This window comes from Homalodisca vitripennis, chromosome 8 (assembly GCF_021130785.1).
Source record: "Homalodisca vitripennis isolate AUS2020 chromosome 8, UT_GWSS_2.1, whole genome shotgun sequence".
NCBI lineage: Eukaryota > Metazoa > Arthropoda > Insecta > Hemiptera > Cicadellidae > Homalodisca > Homalodisca vitripennis.
In genome coordinates this window covers 16,467,344-16,494,847 of record NC_060214.1, presented here as the reverse complement: position 1 = coordinate 16,494,847, position 27,504 = coordinate 16,467,344, and the positions used below count along the sequence as shown (strand labels likewise).

General features: G+C 36.5%; 1 protein-coding gene across 1 annotated transcript in view; it reads left to right on the top strand.

Annotated features, from left to right (window-relative positions):
- Positions 1-4,005: 4,005 nt before the first annotated feature.
- The window catches only part of LOC124367361, a 125,129-nt gene continuing 101,630 nt past the window's right edge, over positions 4,006-27,504 (top strand). The window contains exon 1 of the mRNA XM_046824117.1: positions 4,006-4,083. The gene's annotated coding sequence lies outside the window, so the exon portion shown is untranslated. The remainder of the gene's footprint in view (positions 4,084-27,504) is intronic.

Sequence of the window (27,504 nt, the reverse complement as noted above, 5' to 3'; positions counted from 1 at the left end):
TTGATATTTTGAACTGGAAAATAGTGCTACCCAATGTAGTTTATTACTTCACATGACAAACTATCGTAGCTTATACACCTGTAGGTGTCTCCGATGTCGACACGATGTAAATGTTCCGTTTTGAGCTTCTTCGTCGTCGACTTTCTTTGGATCTCTTCAGACGAACATGACTCCGGATCCCGGGAGTCAAGTCTGCGACAGCGTCAGATGACAAACTATCGTAGCTTATGGGTGTCTCCGATGTCGACACGAAGTAAATGTTCCGTTTTGAGCTTCTTCGTCGTCGACTTTCTTTGGATCTCTTCAGACGAACATGACTCCGGATCCCGGGAGTCAAGTCTGCGACAGCGTCAGATGACAAACTATCGTAGCTTATACACCTGTAGGTGTCTCCGATGTCGACACGAAGTAAATGTTCCGTTTTGAGCTTCTTCGTCGTCGACTTTCTTTGGATCTCTTCAGACGAACATGACTCCGGATCCCGGGAGTCAAGTCTGCGACAGCGTCAGATGACAAACTATCGTAGCTTATGGGTGTCTCCGATGTCGACACGAAGTAAATGTTCCGTTTTGAGCTTCTTCGTCGTCGACTTTCTTTGGATCTCTTCAGACGAACATGACTCCGGATCCCGGGAGTCAAGTCTGCGACAGCGTCAGATGACAAACTATCGTAGCTTATGGGTGTCTCCGATGTCGACACGAAGTAAATGTTCCGTTTTGAGCTTCTTCGTCGTCGACTTTCTTTGGATCTCTTCAGACGAACATGACTCCGGATCCCGGGAGTCAAGTCTGCGACAGCGTCAGATGACAAACTATCGTAGCTTATGGGTGTCTCCGATGTCGACACGAAGTAAATGTTCCGTTTTGAGCTTCTTCGTCGTCGACTTTCTTTGGATCTCTTCAGACGAACATGACTCCGGATCCCGGGAGTCAAGTCTGCGACAGCGTCAGATGACAAACTATCGTAGCTTATACACCTGTAGGTGTCTCCGATGTCGACACGAAGTAAATGTTCCGTTTTGAGCTTCTTCGTCGTCGACTTTCTTTGGATCTCTTCAGACGAACATGACTCCGGATCCCGGGAGTCAAGTCTGCGACAGCGTCAGATGACAAACGCTGCAATGAAAGGAAGGGGAACTGGAGCTAAACTCAAAATTCAACTGAATCAAGCCTTCCTACCACCGCTACGTTATTCGTATCGTGGATACTTATACTAGTCTCTCAAAGACTGTCTGATCACCACGGAGCTACGGATCCCAAGAGGATGGCCGGTCTCTTAGCGAGTTACGGATTCCTAAAGGGTATCAGACCTCTTTGTGATTTTGATCTTGACAAAGTCACAGATTTCCAAAATGCGGTATTTCGGCAAAGGTAATGTTATTGTTTACCAAACACATCTCGTTCTAAGACGTGTGTGTTGCAACGAACTCCTTGGCTAAAGAGATAAAGCAAAGTCAAAACAGAACGTGATCTCAGAAATGTCAGAGCTTTAGCTCAAAGAATAAGTTTGCATTGATACACACGACCGAGTGTTAATACCAGTTATACTTATACTAGTGTTTGCATATGCCTGGGATAGTGCCCTTAAACTGAAGACAATTTGCTACTACACAATGCAGATTTTTTAATTAATTTTTATGAGTTATGAGTATTTGTAAAAGAAAATTCTTGTTTTAAAGTTTGTTATTGACGATGGAAGCTTGACAGGATAACAGGATTTCGGACATTTGCCATCGTTACATGTTACTACAAAAGGTATAACACAACGTTTCGAAGATTGGAATCTATCCTCTTCGTCAGCTGGGGGAGGTATCCCACTTTTATGCTGGTGTGAGGTGTGATTGTGCTTCTCGTACTCGTGACTTCTGCAGTGACAACGCCTGGACTAGACTCCAAGCAGCTTTTGGGTACATTTGAACCTTTTCTTTTCCTCCTTTTCTTCCTTCTGATCTTTATTTTTATGTGTACTAATACCTCCCCCACCTGATGAAGAGGATAGATTCCAATCGTCGAAACGTTGTGTTATACCTTTTGTAACATATAACGATGGCAAATCATTCAATGCATTTAAAATGAACCAACCACTCCTAAGGCTGACCCGTTAACGGATTTCTCCCACCATTTTGATGACAGCAGTCTGTGTGGGTATCCGTCCGTAGACGGTAGTGTTCTAATCTTTTAACTTAGAGGTTGTAATTTTTGTGAATCTGCCTCCTACGCTGACTGATAGCTAGCATATGTCAATACGCCGCCTTCTAGTTCTATGTTCTGTTATTTGTTGTCAGCGTAATTTACTTCATGTGTTCATATGTAACTTAGGGGTAGCCTAATAGGAGTAAAATCTAAAAAATGTGTAAATTAAAATATTCAAGAACGAATTTAACTCCTTTGGCCACCCAGGTCTGAACCAATTTGCGCCTCCCTCCCCCAAAAACCCCTTGTTTGTGAACATTGTACAAATTATTCTACACAAAGGTTACAAAAAGAATGAATTCGTAATAATTTTATACTTGTAAAATATATTAGATTTAATTCGGAATACTGTCGAAAGGAATAAAACTACTTTTGATTGCCAAATTTACATAAACTAATTGGTACGTACCAAATTTACATAAACTAATTGGTACGTACCAAATTAAACATGGTAAGAGTACGTCACACCACTTTACTGATGTTGTACAATACATTCTCGAGACAGACAGACAATATTATAGAAGTCATTTTTACATTCCCCAACAGACAATAGCGAAACTGTGTCAGCCCACTGTCTATTTACGTAGTCTTTATCGAAATCCCATAGTTGTATATGCACCATCATAGAACTCATTCACGCCTATGTAGAAACGAGGTTTCATTAACATTGAAAGTTTACAGATAAAATCGTGTACGAGATATCTTGCTAACTTGTATACAGTATTTACATTTTTTTTATAATAAGTTAGTTTTCATGACTATATTTAAATAATAAAACTTTACATGCCAATTTACAAAAAGATTATGTTGGGATAGTTGGTAAGCAAATTTCAAGCTTATAGTTCATTTTATTATGGTACTACGTTAATGCGTTTTAAGTTAGTGACAAAAAATTGTTTTGTGCTTAGGTGCCACTGACGCCCGCACTGATGTCCAGGGTTATTTCCGATCGGTACTTTCCCGACCTTAGATCACGTCCCAGATCGTCCAACTTTTCCTACGTCAGGGACCACCAATGTGGGCTTCGGCGGTACCCCCAGTTCTGGCAAAAAAGTAAAACATCCCTCGAGATAGTGCACATACTCAAGCCCAGATCACGTGAGCACTCGTAAAAGTAAACTTTAACTTTAATCTTAAATCCTAGTTACATATTTATGATATCGTACTCTAAACCTACTTGTATCGCGTAATAAAAAATAGCAATTAGGGACAGAGTGGCATACCAAAGTTCCAAATTACCAGCAATACCAAAGTACAGGCATGGTGGTTGTGATTCCTGACACGCGTGTCACAACGCTCTGGTATGATTAGTTTATTTTGGCCTAACTAAACTTAATAAATTACGTGTCGGGTCAGTTATTTACCTGAGGAAGAGATCAGATAGCAGATCTCGAAACGTAGTTACTGAATTTTTGTATCACTGAACGGTGGCAAATGCACCTTTACCAAATTACGTTGCCGTATCGTTTTCGGACCATACCATGGGCCGGTAATTTTCCATTATTTATTCATTATTATTGAAATTTTAATCAACAGACTATAAATTGTTTCCGCCCATTCCACATTATTAGTCTAGGACTGGGCAGATTCACTTATCTCCCCCCTCCCCCCGCCCCCTTCTATAGTCCCCGATTCCCACAGTCCTGTGGGAAATCCTAGTGAGTGTTGGTGCAGTGTTGGTCTATGATTATGGATTCGGCACCGACGGACGGTGGGTAGGGAGGGAGGGAGTGATGTTATCACATGGAGGGGAGGGAGGGAAGGGGTAGTCTCCCACCCCCCTCCCTCCCGCTCGACATCACAGCCTCCGAGTCAGACAGTCAGTCTGTGACGCGCTCCGTACGCGCTGAACAGTAAGGATTACCAGAGGCTACGGGATCCAGGAGACCACGTGAGTTTATCTTATCACACCATCTTTAGCCGCATTATCTTAGTCTCATCTGATTACACGCGTGTTTTAATTATCAGATGTGTAATTAGAAACCCCGGTTTTAATGTTTATTTAATTATTACACAGTCAAGCCTTACAGGTAAAGTTCGGAATTCCTGATCGATATATCATGAAGTGCTGATGTGTAGGGTACTAATGACTAATTTATTATTTTAGAAACATTAGAGTGTACCTGTTAAATGTAATAAATGTTTGAAACACATTGTCTTGACGTGATGGGGATATAATATTGTAGAGTTAATATTGTAATGTTATAAACTCGTATGTCAACACGACATAATCGAATCCATAGTCCTCAGCAACAAAGACTAAGTTGCATTAGATATCTTCCTTAATTAGATAATTAGGAGTCAGATTATAAAACAAACTAGCAGAATGTATTACATTAGAAACCAATGGAAAATCCTTGAATATGAAACGAACTGTGGACGAGTTTATAAAATAAATGGGGTACATAGTCAAAATAATTACATTCAAATTTTTAAATTACAATTTATAAATGTCTGGATATTTTTAAGATTGTAATTAATTTAATTTATTTTTCCATACTAAGATGTTAGTAGAAAAATACATGTTTTTGGTACACTATTAAAATGTGTTGAACAACTTAATGTTATAATATCAATTAGAAGATTAAATTAAATCTAAATTTTTCTTATTATAATTATAGCGAGAGCATAATAAATTAAGAATGTTTCTTATTTGAAATACGTAATGAAATCGTAAATTGAGTTTTTGTTTGTTCACGACACAATAATGTTTTATTGGCTCTAATGGGGATTTGTATACGAAAATATATTACTACTGCAAACTCTCATTATGAAATTATAGTTAAAAAATATTTATTGTAAATGTTGTTATAAAGTTCAATGCCTAAGGGAAGTAGTATATATTTTTTTCTTCTCACACTAATCATTAACAATGGCTATTTATATAATGATAATTACAGTAATAAATATCCACTATAAATATGGCAAATATCCACCAATTTGCGGTATAACCTTATAATCTGAGTTTTCTTGAAAATCGATAGAAAAAATTCCCCAAAGCAAGAAATTAGTCTTCAGCCGACCCAATTTTGGTGGGTATCCAAAAGGGTTGGCAACAATGGGGTTAAAATATGAAACGCAAATTTTCCCCTCACAATATACTTTTTTTAACTTTATACGCTCTAAAAGAACTAGCAGACAGTCTCTATATTTCGATGTCTGACGGTGATATAACAGTTATTTATATTACTTATGTCTAACGGGGTTTTTAAGTATACCAAGCTAAAAAAAATACAATCTACGAAAAATTATAGTTTCATATTTTTAACCCCTTTGTTACTCTCTCATTTCGGCCTCCACTAAACTAACGTGGCCGAAGATCGATTTCTTTCTAGGAAAAAAATAACTTAATCGATTTCAAGAACATTCAGATTTTGTACTTATGTATACGGTCCACATTTGCTCTCAGTTTATGGACTATATTTCAAAAATGACAAGCACTGTTTATTTCATGTTATGGTCAGATTTAAAAACTTTATAGAAACACATTTACTAATACTCCAAATTCCTAAGTAGTCAGTAAATAATAAGCTAGTAGCTCATAGTTCCAATAATTCGAGGGGTTTAAACTTTACATATTAACCTTTGCACAGGTATTAAATAAATGTTTTATATAAACATGAATCGAAGCGAACATAAAAACGTTTCAAGGATATGTGTAATTGAAAGTAGAACTGCTGTTTTAAACCTTAAACCCTACACTCCCAATTAAGACAAAAATTAAAAAATTTTGTCTCACAAAATAGTCGAAGCGGAGGAAAAACACGTTCAAAAATAATAAAGTAATAAACTATTAGAAAACCTTGCAGTTGAAACATACAGTTTAAACTCCTTTTCTGTTATTGTTTTACTATTTGATAAGTTAAAAAAAGAGTAACAAAAAAATACATGTAGCCCAAAAATGGTGTTAAATTTGAGAAGACTAGAGGGTATGCTACTTAGCTACCGACCGTGTACCTGCCCGTGTACCTGCAGCTCCGTTTCTAATAACAGAGCTAACGCAGTTTAAATAGAAACCTGTCTCAAATTCATAAATACTTCTGAAACTAAGATTAGTGATTCATTGGTAATGAAATGTTAAAAATCACTGGATGCTTATAATTCATTATTCACTCTATTATATTCATTATAGAGTGTGGAATCTATAAGGCCTTTCCATGTCAAATTAACAACCCTTTTGTTTTGGCTATATAAGAGCTCTAAAAACTCACCAAACAGACGTTTCTAAAATTGATTTTAGATATCTCCTTGTAATTGACCTAGAGCGCTCGGAGAGTTCAATGTGCAGCCCCTTGCTAGTCAAATTTAACACAATATGGGTTCTAAGAAAAAAAGTTTGTCAAAATACTTATGAATATTTGTTCAAAAACTACATAATTTTCATATTTAAAATTTTTCTTCAATACGTATTACTGTCGTAAATCAAATATCAAGGTTAAAAATATGGGATGAGAATGGGTTCATGGTTTTAAAAATTATTTTTGACACTCGTTTTACATACGGTAAGTAGTCTGACTGAATAAAAATACTTATCTTAAAATATTGGCATTTTCTATTTGAGGGTTTCCCAAAAGGTACATAATTTAAATTGGGCTATTCAAAATACTTCAATAGACGGTTATTACTTTAGTAAATTGGCCGACATGGAACTCTATGTTGGTTAGGAGATATCCTGCTGCAAATTCAGAAACTCCTGTCCATGTCTTTTTGGCGAGTTTTTAAAAAACTTCGTATTTCGGAAACTATTTCAGATAACAATTTCAAATTTGGAACTGTTATTAGTCATAGTACTCACTATGGTTATACCAAAATTTAGCAAAATATAAAATGGTAAGGTAAAGTTTTTATCTCAAATTTGTTGATTTGACATAAAATGACCCTCTAGATCCTTCCATAATACACTCTATATTGAATATAGAATTTATTTGCGTTGAGACGCTAAGATACTGAAGTGAAGTATTCTTGAATTTGAGGCAGGTTTATAAGCTGCAGTTTCTAACTTAGCTAAGTAACTTATGCGTTCGATCCCGGGAGATATACTGCTTTTATTAAAAGAAAAAACTGGACTCAAATAGGCAAACTAAATCAATTTCCTTACATGAAATCTAAACAGAAACTTGTATATTATCATGACACAAATGTACACCATGATTACTAACTTATAACATGCATTTAAATTCAGTGCAAATTAACTATTAACTGCTGATATAAGTTGCTAAATTTATACCAATAATTTTTTATATGGGTGTCTCATAAACATGAACAATAACAAAAGATTTGTGTGTGTGTCACTGCTTTGCAACATTGTGCATTGGTGTATAATTTGGTTGCAACAATAAAGTAAATTTATCTTTGTAAATACTAATAAATTATAATAAAATAATAAATTAAGAACATTAATAATAAAGATAATTAATAATTAAGACAAATATAATGAAGATATTTAATAATTAAGCTAATTAATAATTAAGATAATAAATTAGCAGGAAGAGCCATGTAAATTATGTAACGAATAAGATCTTAAAATAAAATAGGACTTCTAATAATCTAATCGGACCTTTTTGCGACCCTGGTTTACTAGGAAAATTATATTTCACTTTCAACAATTCTAAATTATTTTACGCTCAAACTTTATAGAGCGGAACTTATATTTCTACTCTCAAAACAATTATAAACAATAAACAACAAAAGGATCATAGGCTCTCTGCTCTTATTTAGAAAACATAATATATTACCGTTGAAAATTGTATATATATTTATATTTATAAAGTATTAAAAGTTTACTATAATGTTAGTAATAAACAGCGAAATGTTGTATTCGTAACACCAATTTGAGTCTGAGAAGTAGATTACATGTTTACGTTTTGAGCTCAATACGTATAAGAAATAGTTTACGTGTCTTGCCCCAAAATTGTAGAATTGTTCACCAAATAACATAAAATACATCCAGAATAAAAGACTTTTTTTAGAATTCCAAATATCACCTTATCCTTAACGATAATCTCAGTGGATCTTATAATTGTTTAGTTTTATTTAATTTTAGAATGTGTTCATGTACTCATTCACACATCGTAATCTTGGTGGGAAGGGTTGATTTAATACAAAAGCTGAGTTTAGCTCAGATTCACTCTACTCTAATTGCAGCGTCTGGACTTGCTTGATGTAGACCTGATCAGACAATTAGAATGCCAATTCACCTGGATTACACTATGTTTTATATTTTCTAATCTAGTATGTATTAACTACTTAGTAGGTATGCAATATTTTCTAGGTGTTTCTGATGTCGAAACGAAGTAAATTGTTCGGTTTGAGCCTTCGACGCTAACATTTTTCGATCTCTTCAGACGATCATGGCTACAGATTCCAGGCGTCAAGTCTGTAATAGCATCAAATTCCAGACGCTGCATTAAGAGCGAGGTGATCTGGACCTAAACTCAACATTCGTATTACTAATGCTGAATATAAGAGGTTTTTTTTACTTTTTATAACAGTGTAATAAACTTTATAAATAACAGAACTTTGTCCACCGGCCTAAGTCCTCCTGGAGCTTCTATTTAGTTTTAAGTTTAATGTGTACCCCACGCAGGTTCTCTGTAACCTCATGATGCTGACTTTATTTGTCTTAGAACACAGATTTCACTTCACTTAGAACAACAAAACATAATTGTTTCGTAAATGTTGTCAACATCTCTCACTCTACTTGGAGAACTCTCTACTCGACTCTCTGAAAGCTAAATAATTGATAATTCAAATATAGTTTGTAAGGTCCAATAACTTTTGGAAAACACTCAAATTGGTGTAACTTCCCCACAGTGGAATACCGAAGGAAAGACAAGTCCGCTTAATAGTACCGTAATAGCCTGCTTGCAGTATTGCCTCTGTTCAGTATTTTGAAAGCTTTCTCGTCAAATGTAGCTATTTGAAGAAACCATTGCCTAGATGGGCATTTCGGCTCAAGCTCTTATCGAGATAAATGTCAAGAAACTTAAACAGTCGCCCTCAATAAATGGCTCCTCTCTAATCATTCAAGGACGAATTCGTAATGATTGAGTTAGTATACACAAAAAACAAAACTGCACCTAGTGTAGATCCCTGAAGTACTCCGTACGTGTACTTTCATTGCGAGAAGTTTATAGCCAAGTCTGCGGTATTCCTCTCACGCCATAATTATACAATTGCTACACCAGGGTATTATGGTCAACGCGATCAGGGGGTTTTTAAAATATGTAATAACACAACGAGTGTAGAATCACGATCCACCAAGCCCTCAACCAGCAGGTTGATCAACCGACTGATTGCGAATAATTAATAATTCTTTCACAGTTAAACTGCTCACTTGAGATAAGTTTGTGTTAGTAAACAAACAATGTAATTGTGTTGGATGTAATTGTTGGAAAACTTTATTTAAAATTGTAAAATGGATATGGGTCTATAGCTGCCAAACTGTAAACGGTCACCTCTTTATAAAAAAAAAAACAATTATTTTTTCACAATAGTATAGTATTTATTTACAATATAAGCAATATGTTCCTAAAGACAGGTGTTGCTCTGTTTTTGCAACCACACTAAGAAACCATCAATATCAAACCATTTTTTTATTACCGAAAAAGTTTTATCTCCAGTTTTCAGGTGATAGCACTATCTTTAGGCGGGTCCACTGGTTAATCAAAAGGAAACATTTGCAGTACAAATTATATTATAAAATCCTCCGCTAATTGCCATCGTTATATGTTATAACAGGTACAACACAACGTTTCAAGGGTTGGAATCTATCCTCTTCGTCAGGTGGGGGAGGTATTAATACATACAAAAATAAAGAACAGTAAGAAGTAAAGAAGGGAAAGAAAAGGGTTCAAACATACCCAAAAGCTGCTAAAGTCCAGTCCAGGCGTTGTCACTGCACAAGATGCAACCTGTAGAGATTTAGAAGTCATATTATTGTCTCTAATTTTATTGGTTGACGATTACGCCTATTTTGTTTTAGTTAATTGTGTACACGCCAAGCTGTTTTACTTTTATCAATTTAAAAAAATTTTAAATGTCTTTTGAAAGTTTGACTTTTTAAAACATTTTCATTTTTTTATACTAAAAGATTAAGGTAACTTTCGTTATCTAGCAATATTCTTCGGCTTGTTACTTCTTACTGTTTTTTAGCACATTGAATAGAATATTATATGGTAAAACTACACAGGAAATTGTTATAATAACATTTAAAAAGAGTTCTCGTGTTATTAGATTACTGTGGGGGAAAAGTCCGAACTTTACATCGATATAAAACGGAGAGCCAGTTTTATTTTTTTCCTTCCAACTGTCAAAGACCAATATTTACAATTACAAACATATTACAAGGTAGCGAATTACTACAGTACTTAACACCATAGGGACAAGCCAAACATGCAATTGGACTTTATATTCCTAGACGTAATTAATAATATATAAAATATGTATAAATCATAATGAATATAACGGTAATGAAAAATAATAAATGAGAAAATTATTTGACTAATAGTTCTATGGTTAAATAAGAATGAAAAACAGCTATATAAAAAAGGTGCAAATAAACTATCTAGAAATAAATAACAATGGAAATAAACTATCCATAAGTAAGTAATAGTGCAAGTAAGTAGTATAAAAGGATAAAAAGTGTAAAAAAGAAAATAATTCTATAAAATGTTAATAAAATTACATTACTGCTAACTGCAATTTTTTAATCAGTTCGGACGGACGTGGACTCCACATTCCAGGAGTCAAGTATGTGACAGAGTCAGATTTCAGGCCTTGGAGTGAGCGGAGGGTGAAATGGAGCTAAACTGAACATCTGTACCGCACGTCCATGTCGCTGCCTTTTGCACAGATTATCGCTGAGCGGACAACGTAAGAGATAACGTTCTGGAGTCAACCGTCGTTATTAGTACGACGATAAAGCAATAGATAGCGCAGGTGTTCACTTCCGAGTACATGCGCTACGACCATTCTCCGTCAAACATCAACTGGTCACGCGAACATCTGATCAGTTTATATCATCAGTCGAGGGAAATGAACACCTAGTTACTTTAAAACATTTCAATTCTAACCTCCAATCGACGACACAACAGTCATGTAGATTCTTAAAAAAAACATCCAAGTCACATATTTAGTCCGAAATTGTTTTATTTGTTCATTAAATAAATATGGCTACTGTCTAAAATATAACTGGTGCTGTTTATTAATATTAAATTAATAGAAAATATCAAATAACTGAAGTATTAATTTGTAATCATTCCGAGGTTCCTGTTCCACAGGAAAGTTGGACCGTTCTAAACAGACAAAAGGAATTTTTATTGATTCATCTTAGTCGATCTGCAAACAAAAAGTACAAAAATGGGTGAAATTCGTTTGGTGATTAACCCCCCCCCCTCCCCACAACTTTCTCCACAAGACGTTGTTTTACACTATACAGAGCTTCTAATTAGTGTGATTAGACATTACGTAGCTTGTTAAAAATAAAATCAAAATACTGTAGAATATTACATCAGGAATTTACGGTGTTTTTGAGATGAATATATGAGAACAATTATTTTATTTTTTCTTTGGTAAGGAGTAAATTTCTACACTGATCCTCATAAAACCAAAATAATTAATAGGCTACTATTAAAATAGATTTAACTGTTTTCTTAATTAATAGCCGTCTTAGTGTAGCCTAATGACCTTAAGTTTTATGACCAGTGAATAATACTAAATCTCAAACGCTGTTAAGGATTTATTGCTGATAGCCGTTGAATAATACGATGTCTTATTTTACAGGTATTAATTTCCACATTATATAGCCCTGAACTGCGGATTGACCAATAACAATAACTACGTACCTTTTTCAAACTGTAGTCATGAACTCCTGTAATTTTGACTTGTATGTAATAAGTCATCTTCTAGTGTCGGTGTCAATAAATGTTAAAAACATGGATTATCCATCTGGAGTCGTCATAGTTTAAAATCCACGAACACAGTACAAACACAACGAATAAATAAATAAACAAATAGTACGAGAAACAAAACATTTGATAGGCCTAACACGCGAATATTAAACATGGTAGAACATCACGGCCGGCAGAAGACAGGACAACTGACTCTAGGAGATTGCAGTTCCCGGTACATCGATGTTATCAGCTGATCGGTCGGTTGGCGAGACGTTGTTGCGATGGAGTAACGTTTTGAACAAATAATGGGAGCTGAATTTTAGCTTCTCCTTTAACATGAGTTCACCTAATAAATTCCTTTTAGAATATAAATTTCATACTCTTCAAACGTGTTAAATTTGCTGCCTTTGATTTAAAGGTATGATTATTAAGCACACAAGAGCTTTTTATTTTTTGTAGTATGTACATTTTGAATATTCAAACGACAAAGCACAAAACATTATTAAGATTTGTTTAAATAACCAATTAAACTGAAACAACTGTAAAGCGATTGGATGCTTATTAATTATATTTGTAATGGGATATCTCTAATAAATATGCGACGAAAATAGAGAAACAAAAGAGTTTAAGATTTTTGATTGTTCTTATGGGGTTAAAATAAAGATGGCCGCCAGATTAGCCGACTCTTATCTTTCTGACAGAGATGTCTCATCTTTTGAAACGGAACCTTATTCAGTAATATATTACACTATGATTACTTTTTAATAAACAGTTTACAGTTTTTTAAAACATTAAAAAATTAAAAAAAGGTTCAAAGCATGAAAGTATCTTGCAGACAAGTATTTCCTACTCGTATACATACAACATTAATATTTACGTGGAAGGAAAGTTTCAAGGGTAAATTTCATTGAAGATTATCAACGTGACTATATCAAGGCATATTTTAAGTTCTTCTTATTCTTTGTTCAATGAATTTATAATCAATTTAGATTTACTCCTTACAGTGGTGTTATCTATTCTACCATGCGTTGAGGTCTCCTGACTTGAACCTTAAAAACGTCTATTCGTCGCCAGCGAAAACATTATTAATAATTCATACCACATCTCAGAAGCGTGAACATGATTTGAGTGAGTTCCCTAATATAATACGCGGAGCAGCAAGCTGTTACGCGCGGCTTCACACATATTTTCGGCTGAAAAGGGAGACGTTAGTGGCAACCAATGTTTAAATGTAATTCTTGCAATTCTAAGAGAAAATGGATGCACACTGGAAGATATCTCTGATTTTGAAACTGCCTCAAAAACAATTGATGTTTACATTCAAAAGCGATTTAGTCGAAGCACACCCAAACAAGCTAACATGAACATCCTGCAAAATGCCAAAGCATTTCGATGAGCTATTTCAAAATTTTTTGTTGTTTTTGAAAGTATAATGTGGTCGTAGAACATAGTCTGACTGTCTCTGAGGTAATATGAATATCGTACAAAATGCCAAAGCATTTTTTGGATGGGCAGTTCCAAAGATTTTAGTTGTTGTTAAAAGGGCAATTTGCTCGTAGAACATGGTCTAACTTACTATCTCTGAAGTAACATGAATTTCGTGCCAAATGCCAAGGCATTTGGATGAGTAATTCCCAAGATTTTAGTTGTTGAAAGGACAATTTGGTCATAGACCATAGCCTGACTGTCTCTAAGGTAACGAATATCGTGCAAAATGCCAAGGCATTTGGATGAGCAATCCCAAACATTTTAGTTGTCGTTGAACCATCCATCGGAGACCAGTTTCACTTTGTGTCTCTGAAGTAACAAAGATATCAATACAAAATCCCACCACATTTGGATAAGCAATTTATAGTATTTTAGGAGTTACTCTTGATATATTTAAGGGCAGTGCTGTCTTTGGTAAAGTCTTACTGGACGTCTCGGAAGTAACGCCGATTGCAAAATCTCGTGCTATTCGATTTTGCAGTCCCTATGATTTTTGTTATTGCGAAGGTAAGTAGAACAATTTTTTGCAAAGGCCTATGCAACAACACGAACGCCCATTGAACATGCTTAGGGTCCCTGGTTTGATAAAGGCCTATTCTTATTTAGAAAATCCCTCCGGGCAACAACCACTGGTTTCTTAAGTTGGGAAAAATACCATTTTGGTTTTCAAAGATGCATTAGAGTAAACATATATTATTTATTGAAAGACCGTGTTAAATGTAATTAACTGTTAAATGTACACATTGTTTTATGACAGCGCAACCATATGTTTAATTAATTTAACCACTATTTTCAGTTCGTTTACATTTATAGTCTTGAAAGCACACAGTAATCTTTATAGTAACAACACTTCTTATTTCAACCTATTCTGCAACCGCTGTTGAGCACTGAGTAAGAAAGTGCTTTATCCAAATAAGAAATAGAAAGTTTTAGTAAAAGTATACTTTTAGCAAATATTAAGAATGAAGTGCTTGTTCAGTACTGTAATGCAGATAGAAAACACAAAGTTAGTATCTTTTACTATAAATTTATAGACTATACAATTTAAATAAACCCCATCTTAGTTGTCTTTTAAAGAAAGTAGGCTTCTCAGACTTGTGTATGTATATACATGTATATTTTCTTGATCGGGAAACAATGCACTTCTTGGCAGATTTTCTTGGTGTAAAACTCAACATTAGCTTCGGAAATATAATTCACTCGAACCACAAATGCTCATACTCACGCAAAACCTACGAAATGACGTGCGAATCTTGCAACTACAAGTGCAATTACAAAGTTTTACACCAAACCTTAAATGCAATTTTGAATTGTGTTAAATCTTTGAAGGAGATTGAGTCCAATTTTCACTTCATTGTGTTTTACCATAAATGCTTTCACTAAGAAAGCTAAGAACGTCGACTTTGGATCTTATTCACATTTGTCTAAAAGTGTTCTAGTGTTACGAGTTAATTTGAATGTGAATTTAGCTCCAATTCTCCTTCCTTTAATTGCAGCGTCTGGTATCTCTCTGATGTCGAAACGACGTAAAGGTTCGTGTGAGCTTCTTCGTCGCCGACTTTATTTGGATCTCAGAGGAACATGAGGTCTCTGATTCCAGGAGTCAAGTCAGAGACAGCGTCAGATACCAGACGCTACAATGAGAGGAAGGTGAACTGGAGCTAAAACTCAACTTCAAATCGCATCAACCCTTCCTACCGTAGCTACGTTACTTATTACGTTAGATGTAAAGCAGTGCAGAGGAATTTCGGGCAAAGCCGCGAGTGTGCTAGGATTCTGTAGCAGTATTATTCACAAATCGTTGAATGTCTTTTTCAACTTCCACATCACACCTTCTAACGACGTTATCCCAAATGCGATTCACCCAAACGAGGGAATGTACCGGAGCGAACGACGGTGTTGTGACATGGACCACCGGTGCTTTCAGAGGACCACGGGCAATCCCAGCAGGAGATATATAAAAACACAACAACCATAATTTACATCTTAAGATGTTTGGACTGTATATTAACTTGGATTTATTGGATTTTGCAACAGTCCAATGTAAGCCAACTATCTTTCGACATTCCAACAAGAAATATGACAATTTATTTCAACATTCATATATTTTATATCAACATTTGTGTTTTATATACGGAATAATAGAACTGTAACTTCAACAGTTGTGGAATTTTAAATAGTCTATAATGGCTACTTTGTAAGAGTATCTGAAAATGTGTGCCTTGGTAAAACCATATCCTTAAAGTTCTTGATAGAACGACAAAAGTGATACGGAAAGTAAAATTCACGCGAAATGACTGTCATTTTCTTTTTAAGTGTTGCACGACTGTGGTCTACAGTACTCCTACCCTGTTTTTGTTTTAATTGAATTCTGCTATCTGTACATCTCACTTCCGTTTCAGCGACGGTATGATTATCCTCGGTAGAATGTTAGTAATTAACAGTGAACAGGATATGAGCGCGTGCGGATGAGCGCGTGCGCGCCCTCCAGGTGCCAGGTTCCGGAACTTGCCAACTCCAATTTTATTTTTGGAGGACCGGTTTTGATATTACTTTAAAAGTAAATTTTCAGTTTTTGTTTTTAAGTTAACCATTACAATAGATTTCAACCCTCTTTCGTAGATTTGAAAGGAAGGTATATAGATAACTTTTAGAACATTTAAGGTTCTCTGAGACCAACTTTTGATGAATGTGATCTTTCTTGGAAATTCCCCTCCGAGAGTTGATGGCTTATAATACAAACGGGTCTTGCCGGAATGTGAAATAATTATATTTATGTTTTCAAAATATTACATGTAAAGATTATATTTTGAAAGGCCTTGTTTAAATACTCCCAAAACAAAGTCCTGTTAATTTAAGAAACACGCCAAAAATTTCTTATTGGAATAATTCTCCCATGTGAAAACGTTGATCATCCTGTACTTTGTTATTATAATTCTATGACATTACTCAAGTGTACGAGAATACTTATTGGCCGATCGTTGGCAAAGTCTGTCACTCGAAAGTCTGGAAAATTTTAATTTATGTCTTTCTTCTTGTCCGCACACGATGTCTCGAGAATGAAACGAAGTTCAGATTTGAAATATTGCAAGAAGCTACATTTCCATAGTCAACATTGAATTCTATAATGGTGAATGTTACTCCATCGGATTTCGCTGAGCGTTAGTGCAAATTTCCAAATTGGTCTAATGGGCAATTTATAATGGCAACGATAAAATCAAGAATAAATACATTTGTAAACTGAGTACAATCATAAGACGGTTTAGCGTGTGAAATATTAAATACATGTAGCCTTAATATGCGCAAGATCTCGGGATTTTTTTCATATGTAGACATTACCTTTTGAATGAAAGTTCAATTCTACAAAGACAATAATGAGTTCTAGATAATGCATGTCGTTTCATTGAATTTGGCTGAGCGTCAGTGAAGATGGATGGAACAATTTCTCTTTTGTCTGCCGGTGAGATGTAAAATTTATTTTCTGTATTTTGTCTGTCTGTCAGCAAAAGATCTCGAGAGTAAAAAAGCTACAGGCTGGAAATTTTGGATGCAACCCAGCAAAGCCTGTTACACGACAAGTGGTGTGGTCTACTCTCCTAACTGGTTGTTTGGTTGCAAGAGTTGCCTTTTGAAATATCGGTCTACGAAATGTCCCAATCTGTTTTAAAATAAATTACATACATTTTTGTCCCAATGTATAATTTTGCCTTTTAATTAGCTGGAACGTAAATTCATTTCCATTTGTTTCTTTTAAATAAGACGGTAAGGAAGTTCAAGTAAAAACATATTATCTGCCATAACAGTATCATTCAAGTCTGTACTGTTTAGTTATCTCTCTTACAGCAGATTTGTCTCATTTCAAATTTTTGTTCCTTAAAAGGAATGGAAAAATCCTCTTTTTTTTAGATAAAACAGAATTTGACGTAATTGCTTGTACTGACAAATCACTCTGACTCAAATTCCGTGCACCGAGAAGAGAAAACTGAAAAAACTAATAGTAGCACTGTACTCTTCTTTAAAGAATTAGTGATAGATTCACTAATTTAAAAAAACAAGTAGTCATTTCAGTAATCTTGGTTAGATTCTTTAGGAAGGAAACGCACACGAACATCTGGGATAACCTGCTCACGCCGAGTCGAAGCATTGCTAACCTGTGTTATAATGCCAAAGAACTGATAATCAACATAAGTTGTCCTGCACACTTACACCTGGAATGTTAGACAGACATTCAAGACAGACTTCCAAGGTACACATTCCTCGATAGTGCGCGGGAGTTTTTATGCAAGGAAATGCCAACAAGTCATCTGACGCTCCGAGAACCACTCATGCGGCCCTAACTGCCGATCCCGGCTCGCGGTCGACTCGCTCTTCCGAGAACCGATAATCGCTAATTAAGCTAAACGTGACGAAGAATCGATAAAAGTCGACTATCGATGGTGGAAAAATTATTGTAACTGTCAAGCATTCCTTCTGCGGTACAGTCTTAATAGCCTGGCTCCGGCTGTGGTTTTGCACAGGAGAGGTGGCGCTGCGTCAGCACGCCTCAGACTTGCGAACCTGAGCGCTTGGATGTAACTGTGCATAGTGTAGTTCCGAGAACCGATTATCGCTAATTAAGCTAAACGTGACGAAGAATCGTTAAAAGTCGACTATCGATGGTGGAAAAATTATTGTAACTGTCAAGCATTCCTTCTGCGGTACAGTCTTAATAGCCTGGCTCCGGCTGTGGTTTTGCACAGGAGAGGTGGCGGTGCGTCAGCACGCCTCAGACTTGCGAACCTGAGCGCTTGGATGTAACTGTGCATAGTGTAGTTCCGAGAACCGATTATCGCTAATTAAGCTAAACGTGACGAAGAATCGTTAAAAGTCGACTATCGATGGTGGAAAAATTATTGTAACTGTCAAGCATTCCTTCTGCGGTACAGTCTTAATAGCCTGGCTCCGGCTGTGGTTTTGCACAGGAGAGGTGGCGCTGCGTCAGCACGCCTCAAACTTGCACACCTGAGCGCTTGGATTTACCTGTACAGTGTGTTGTTCCGAGAACCGATTATCGCTAATTAGGCTAAACTTGACGAAGAATCAATAAAAGTCGACTATCGATGGTGGAAAAAATTATTGTAACTGTCAAGCATTCCTTCTGCGGTCTTAATAGCCTGGCTCCGGCTGTGGTTTTGCACAGGAGAGGTGGCGCTGCGTCAGCACGCCTCAGACTTGCGAACCTGAGCGCTTGGATGTAACTGTGCATAGTGTAGTTCCGAGAACCGATTATCGCTAATTAAGCTAAACGTGACGAAGAATCGTTAAAAGTCGACTATCGATGGTGGAAAAAATTATTGTAACTGTCAAGCATTCCTTCTGCGGTACAGTCTTAATAGCCTGGCTCCGGCTGTGGTTTTGCACAGGAGAGGTGGCGGTGCGTCAGCACGCCTCAAACTTGCGAACCTGAGCGCTTGGATGTAACTGTGCATAGTGTAGTTCCGAGAACCGATTATCGCTAATTAAGCTAAACGTGACGAAGAATCGTTAAAAGTCGACTATCGATGGTGGAAAAATTATTGTAACTGTCAAGCATTCCTTCTGCGGTACAGTCTTAATAGCCTGGCTCCGGCTGTGGTTTTGCACAGGAGAGGTGGCGCTGCGTCAGCACGCCTCAGACTTGCGAACCTGAGCGCTTGGATGTAACTGTGCATAGTGTAGTTCCGAGAACCGATTATCGCTAATTAAGCTAAACGTGACGAAGAATCGTTAAAAGTCGACTATCGATGGTGGAAAAATTCTGTCAAGCATTCTGTAACTGTCAAGCATTCCTTCTGCGGTACAGTCTTAATAGCCTGGCTCCGGCTGTGGTTTTGCACAGGAGAGGTGGCGGTGCGTCAGCACGCCTCAAACTTGCACACCTGAGCGCTTGGATTTACCTGTACAGTGTGTTGTTCCGAGAACCGATTATCGCTAATTAGGCTAAACTTGACGAAGAATCAATAAAAGTCGACTATCGATGGTGGAAAAATTATTGTAACTGTCAAGCATTCCTTCTGCGGTACAGATTTGGTTTTAGACACGAGAGATCGCTTTGTGTCTGCTAATATTAATACTAACTTTCCACTTTATTATTTTTCTTTTTACTCTTATGAATAAAAATTCCGCATGATAAAATTTCATATTATTGTACTGAGTTTGTTTATATATTTGTTCATTCTGTAACTCACGTTTCAATCATGATTACCCATAAGACCGATGTAAAAAATACCTTGCTAACGCTCGGCCCATTCCCTTGGGGCCACGTGCTAATCATTGAATTCAGTGTTGTCTATACAATAGGGTGTTCAGTAAAAGTGTTCAAATAATTTGGGATTTTGTTCTACACATAAAAATAAGCAAAAACGTTTATATGAAGGTATGTTCTATAAAACAATTAGTTTTCTGTCAATTTGTCTGTATGTGTTTTTATGACAAAATATTATATCTTTTGAACCAGTAAAGAGAAAGTTATAAAACTTGAAAATATTAGTAACCAATGGGAGACCTTTTTGAAAATAAAATATTAACACAATCCTTTACTTATTTCGGGTCTTTTTCGTTTAAGGGCCAGCACCTTACAAATATACTATACCTGACTGACAGTGATTTAATCGTTTTGTTAGTGTTATTAGTTCGTAGGGCAGTAGTCCAGGTACTACTTCTAGTATAAACTCGTCTTATCTTATCAGTGATAAACGCGCGCCGCTTATCTTTTGCCTGTAATGAAACCTGCGTCAGTTATGTCAGAGTTTTGTGTGTGTAAGCATGGTGAGTTGATCTGGGCTTGGACTTTGCAAGCTCGAGTTAATTTTTTTTCTAAAAGATCAAACAGCGCAAAGCGCTGCGCAGCGGGCAAACATCGCGTGATCTGAGTTTTGAATAGGCAAGCTAGGGTCTTTTGTGCTGGCCCTTAAACGAAAAAGACCCCTTATTTCAAAATGGCCGACGTTTTTCGGTTTTGAGTTGTTTTCATGGAATAATTTAAACGTCCGCCATTTGGGAACGGGTTAAAAGGATTTTGATAATATTTTATTTCCAAAAGGTGTACCTAAGGTTAATATAATTCTCAACTTTCACAACGCAATCTTTGACTGGTATATAATTTTAATTAAAAAAAAAACACATATAGACAGATAGACGGAAAACTGAACGCTTTAGGACATAATGAACTTTTTTGCTCAATTTTATGTATGGTAAAAATACCACAGTATTGGAACACTTTTACTGAACATCCTGTATAGAATACACCCTGTATTCATGCAGTCTGAAGTCAACAGATCAGTTAGTTTTAGTATAAAGATGGTGCTGACAGATAGATATATAGACTGAGAGAAATTATAATTTTCTAGCCCCTCAAGTGATAGGCTTCGCTAATTCCTTGCCAATAACTTCCCTAAAGACGAAGAATTATTTTTTATACATTGTGGAACCATCGGAAAATAAAATATCTACTTTTTTGGACACTTGAAAACTAAACTTTCCAAAGTGTTCCATAAATCCGGTTGATTATAGTGTGTGGTGTTCAGTCAACGTTTTCCCGCGCGGGCGCGTGAGGTGAGTCGAGGAAGAAGGACCTATTGTCTGTCAGCCGACCGCAATTTCCCGAACGACTCGCCGAATTCGGCGAAGACGACGGATAGCGTGGCGAGCGAAGCGACGTCGCGGCCAACGTGCTGGCTCCATTGTTGATAAACAATACCTAATTATTGGTTGGAAACGGCGTTGTTTTCCAAACAGGTTTTCGTCTTCCCGACATAATCGCTATGAGATGTTTATGCATTTTGAATACAAATTTCATGACGCCGGTTCAGCCATAAGTCTACGGATTGCCGCCTGCGTACGCCCGATGATTTATAGTACCGTTGGACTCTGATAACGAGTCGCGCCTCAGTCCAACGGCGTCCAGAAGATCAATTACGAAGCAGGCGGATTAGTGATGGTGAATAAAAATCATCCTGTACAAGTTCATCTCCTTGTTGGCGCAAGTCTAGTATAGGCTGAGAAGATACGTCATAAACCAAAGAAATGGAGTATCCGACGAAACGTAACGAAAGTTAATCGAAACGATTGGAACCTTTTTCCCAGTTTCAACTTAGCTCCTCTTTGAAATTTTGGCCCCCAAATGGATACCATTCATTCTTGGACTAATAGGACCCTACGTACCAAGTTTGTAGTTTGATGTGAGTTGTTTAGCGTGTGAAAGAGATAACGAAACCCGGCCCAGCCAGCGATTTTCTTTAGAAAATTAAACTGTATACATTTCCCATTAACGTATTACAGTGGCGGATTTACCACTAGGCCGATGAGGCGTCACATATAGGCCTACATGTGTAAAAATGTATATAAATCTTTATTTCTTATGTGCGTACTGTATGTCACTGAACTCCTCCTAAACGACTGGACCGATTTTGACGAAATTCTTTGAGTGTGTGTTGAAAGGGATTTGAGAATGGTTTAGATTTACAACTTTGTCCAATTTAAATTGTTTATTTAATTAATGTTTTATTTATAAATTGTTAATTTTGGAATGTTTTACCTTCGATCCGGCAGACTCCGCTACGACACGTAATACAAAGTGAACTGTTGTTACTCAACAGCTGTTAATACTTTCGGCCGAAGTTCATCAAAGAGGCAGAAATATTTGTTTACATTTAAAATTTAGAAAGTTATTATTGTAAACTGCTTGACCAGTAGTATAATGCAGATTTCATAAACGAAGTTATTACCTAATTTTAAATTTAGATTGCACCAATGATCAACAAACTATCTAATGCAATGAAAATACTATTAAATATGTTATAAAAAATCAACTCATTGCACAAAACCGTGAATGTTTGCACATAAGATAATTGAAATTTAATAGATTGAATGTAAATGAAACGGGCCTAAAGAAGACGCTTTATGATCGAAATTGGTTTTCCTTGATACATTTTCTTGATCGGAGCACAAGGAAATCTCCACAATAATACTGGACATATCTTAGACAGAAAATTAATTTCAACAGACCAAATTTGATTCTTTATAACCAAATAGTTTATTGCGATTCATCCATATAAATTAATTGTACTGAATAACGCATCAACACCTCACAGCACGTAAGATAGAGGCAGGAAATATGGTACATACCTTCATAGTGCGCCCAAGAGACTCACTATCCATTTCCTCAGGAGTGTTTACAATGTGATAGAAAACGAATACGTAAATATGGTGTGCTGTTTTTCAACAGGAAAGTGCGTGCGAAACCGCGGGTAACTGCTAGTATACATATATTATATTTTTCACATATTTATTATATTTATAAAAATTTCAAAAAGTAACGCTTTTCATTTTAAAAGTTGAATTATAAGTCTATCTAATAATTACAAATAAATTATTTAGAATAGTGTTTAAGTCGGATAAAGTAAAGTAAATGGGGAGGAGGGCCGCACAAACACTTTGGTCTAGGATTCCGGCACTCACGTTTACAATTATCTGTGACTGCTATACTGTATCAATCTACCATGGCTTACATGGTAATTGCATGGGAAAGACTGCCCCACTCTCGATGGGAGCACTACACGGACGCTCCCATAGTCACATGGAGCGCCGGCCGGCTGGAGCCCGGACCTCCCAGCGTGCCTCCAACTCTGGCGTTTACCGTTGTCGCTGTCCCGAGCACACGTTTAGTGGCCTGTCACAACAAACGGTGACGGGGGGAAGTAGCATCAAATAATCCCTAAATCCCGGTTTTGATGGTCCAGCGGGAACGCCACCGGCCACAAATCTCTGTGATATTTACGAGTAAATGTGAACATTAGAATTCAAATCCGTCCGGGCGGACCGTAAACCATGTGAAATATTGGGGAATGTTGTGTGGGCGGGGGTCGGCTAATACGCCCAAATTTGAGCCCGGCGCTGCCACGCGGCACGCCCGCAATCCGGGGAACGAGTCATTTCGTTATTCCAATACAGGGAATTTATGGTCCTCACAGCACCAGACTGTTGGTAGAAAGCTGAAATTAAAATGTGAGGTCTGTGAGTTATGGACTGTCTGCATGTAGGTTATCCGTAAATCACCTCGTACCTAGGTGTTTAACCGGACGAAGGGCTAGTTAGTGAACCCTAGTGTGCAACACAGCGTGGACTCAGTGACAGAGCCATAGGGTGAGAATGTACAGGGTGTCCCATAACTCTCTATACAAAGGTACACCACGTTATTGCTCAGCCAAGACAAATATATTTCACCAAAAGAACATGGGTCTCCGATGCTTGGTTTCCCATCTGCCTGTCTGTATGTGTTTTTTAGGAAAAAAATATATCTTAATAACTAATAATTTTAATTATACCAAATTTGGCTCAAATGCTAACGATAGCAAAGTCAGTTACTGAAAATAATATAATTATATTATATTTAGTATTTTCAAAATGGCGGCCAAAAATACTTTTAAACTTTGAATTTATATCAAAACCAGCAGCAGTTTTTCTCAAAATGACACCAAAATTATTTAAATAGTATATTAATAATTGGTTTAGAGCAGATTTAATGTGCCAAGCAAGACATGGCCCACATTGAGAGCTGCCATTTGTTCAGTTTTTTATTGTTGGCTATTCACTGAGAACCTCAATGTGGGTCATGTCTTGTCACAGTAAATTTGCTCTACATCAGTTGTTTATTATTAGATTTTTTATAATATCCCCTAAAAATTGTTATACTCCCAGTTTTTAAAAAAACTGCTGGTTTTTAAGATATTCAAAGTTTAAATATATTTAAATGAGACCCGTGTTCATATGGTGAAATATGTTTGTCTTGACCTGAGCAATAACGTGGTACGAGTATACCTCTGTCCAGAGAGTTACGAGACACCCTGTACATTCTCATCTTACGATACGGCTCTTTTAATGAGTCCACGTTGTGTTGCGAACCCTATATAATCAGTTTTTAAATCACATGACGTTGTCAAACGTTGTCTCCTTTTCTCTTCAACGTGCTCGACTATATTCTGAATTTAACTCGGGATGAGGTTTTTATGCCCACACTTTATCCTACATTCTCTTAGACATTGGCAGATACCATTGTCGATCATAGATAAATATTAACAGAGACAGCGTTGTTGGTTGCCATTCTAGGTCAGTCTTAATGAAAATAAGTTATTGCAAATATGAATGTGGAACCGCGACAAATAAATATGAATATATCTCATTTCGGAAATAAATAACACATTACAGTGAAGTATCGAAGGACTGACAGAGCGCAGAAGGATTCAAAGAGCAACTTAGTTTTCTTCAATACAGTATTCTTTTATTTCTTAGGCTTACACGTCATTATGAGTAAATTTTGTATACTTCAGGCCTCTTAATTCCTGTTAATAATTTATTTTGGTCCATTTCTTATGTAATTGTATAGAAATGTTATTTTCTATAATTGAATATTATAATCAGTGTAATACAGATACTTGAAGGTACAAGCTAAGTGAATGATTGCAGTGGCGTAACTATGGTGGGGGCAATGTGAGGATCTAAACTCCCCTCCCAAGAGCCCTAAAAATAAATAAAATATCTATCTAAACAGCAATCTTACCTGTTTTTCATACATCAGTTAAATGCTTCACATTGACTTGGGCACATCTAATTTATTCACATTTATATTTTTCCCATACTACACCACTTCGGTCTGGTGGACTTGCTCTTCAGTTGAATTCTCCCCCCCCCCCCCCAAAGCCAAAACCTAATTACGCCATTGTAGGATAGAATCGATCTGGAGTAACCCATTCCACAACATCGAACCTTATGAAGGTTCAATGACGCCTTTGGGCCTTAAAATAACAGATTTTGCTTTGAAAACAGATTTCCAGCAATCTAGCTTTATTTCCATAGTTCACTTTCCACATAAAACGTAAGGACATTTTACGTTTCCATTTGTAAGTTTTGTTATTAATTAATGAGATTTCTAATCTTTATTAGAATACATTAGCTATAAAAAGTACAGATGGGTCAAAGGATATGAGCAGGCGGCCGAGGCTCTACTACCCATCCACAAAACATTGACCTCGCCTACGCGTCGTCATTCTGTGATTGATTTCAAAGAACTGAACTATTAGAACATCTTTTATTTGAATATAACCACGAGAAAACTGAGTAAATCAATAAATATTCCAGTTCTTGCCTCTTGGGTCACGAGAATACCGAAGGATGGGCTCTAAGGAAAAGCCCAATGTTCTTGGAAAAGACTCTCTCCCGGTCTGCCCAGGCGTCCAGATCCTTTGACTTATCTCTAAATGGGTACGTTGGCTTCTCCAGTTGGTTTTGGATGAATGGGTATATCGATATCAATGAAGCCTCATGCTTATGATCATTATAAAGTGCTAATAGCACACCATATACAGTTATAGGACAGCCATAAATGCTGGCATTACTAATTAGTAATAATTAAATAAATTTTAATTAATTAATAACATATTTTTATTACAATTATTAATTTCTATTGCACATCACAGTCACTCTAGGACTATAATTATGAGTATGAAATGAATGTGTTTTTTCTAATTCAAACGGCCCATTACACATTACCATAAATCACTCGTCACCCACACTGGGACGGACCTCACCCATCCGCATCCCATCTGATAAAGTTTAATGACCTCTCATTTTCATCCCGTTACTTGCACTATTGTTATTTTAACATTAACAGAATCAAGGGTGGGAACGTTGGCTGAGCGTTAACAAAGCCTATCCACTCTAGGGGCTGCAAAAAGTACGATCTGACCTATATATTTGTCATTTTTAAAAGCTTCATTTCTATATAAAGATTCTTCATAGGATTTAGGATGAGCATAGGGAACATTTTGTATTAATTTTATGGGTAAATGGTGATAATTAGAGAATCAAAGAATAAACAAATTTGTGAACAGTGAGTTCAACAACCAATCATATGAAATTTTAACATTTGGTATTTTTGGTGGATTGGTTGATAAGGTTTTTGTTACATTCTGATGGGTACTTCGATAATCTTTTGTATCAGTTTACTGTATTTGTTTACAGACTAAAGAGAGTTTGGTGATGCGCAGGCCACGCCATGGGCTTTGGCTGAGCGTTAGCAAAGCGTTAGCAAATTATGTTAACTCGTAAGGGTGATATCATGAGAATGAATGGACCTTTAAACTTTGCATATTTTGCTTAGCTATCACTAAATATTTTGCCAAAATCCCTCTCCTTCTGTCTGTCACCCCCCCCCATGTTTCTTTTTTCCTCTGGATATATCAATGACGAATTTAGCTGTATTGGGGAGTGCCGATGGCCAAGACTTTGGACTTTGAGTCTGAGTTAGAGATAGCGCAGGTTCCAATTCTGTTTGTGACCTTTGCACTTTTTTCAGTACCATCGACCTTGTACTTTATCGACACTCCCCCTTATTCTGTTTGATAAGATCCTCGCACAGGCCAGTGACCCATGAAAACGGGCAGGATAAGGCTTTTAAGGAGATCGGCTTTTCCTTAAAAAAAAAAATAATAGCTACGAGCTTAAACGAAGCCCGTTATATGACACGTTGTGTGTTTTACGTTTACCTTGTTGTACCCTTCTAAAACTCAGTACTTGTACTGATTTACAGAGTGCAAATTGAAAACTGTCACCAACAATTCCGATATATGACTTCCAAAGTTTGATAAAAGAAGGGGGCCATTTGATCTATTGCAGCCCCTGCAGATATGGTGGGTGTACAAGATTGACTCGGTGAATATTTGTCTTGAATATTCTCCGCAACCGAATTTTAATACAATTACACTATGAATTTTGCCCTCTAGATCGTCTGTGACCAATCCTTCGCCAAGTAAACGAATACACGATGCACTGCTGGCTGGGAAGCCAGGGATGTAGTATTTGTGAGAGATTGAAAATTCAAAACACTTTCGGGTCAAAAAATATTAAATTTTACTTTG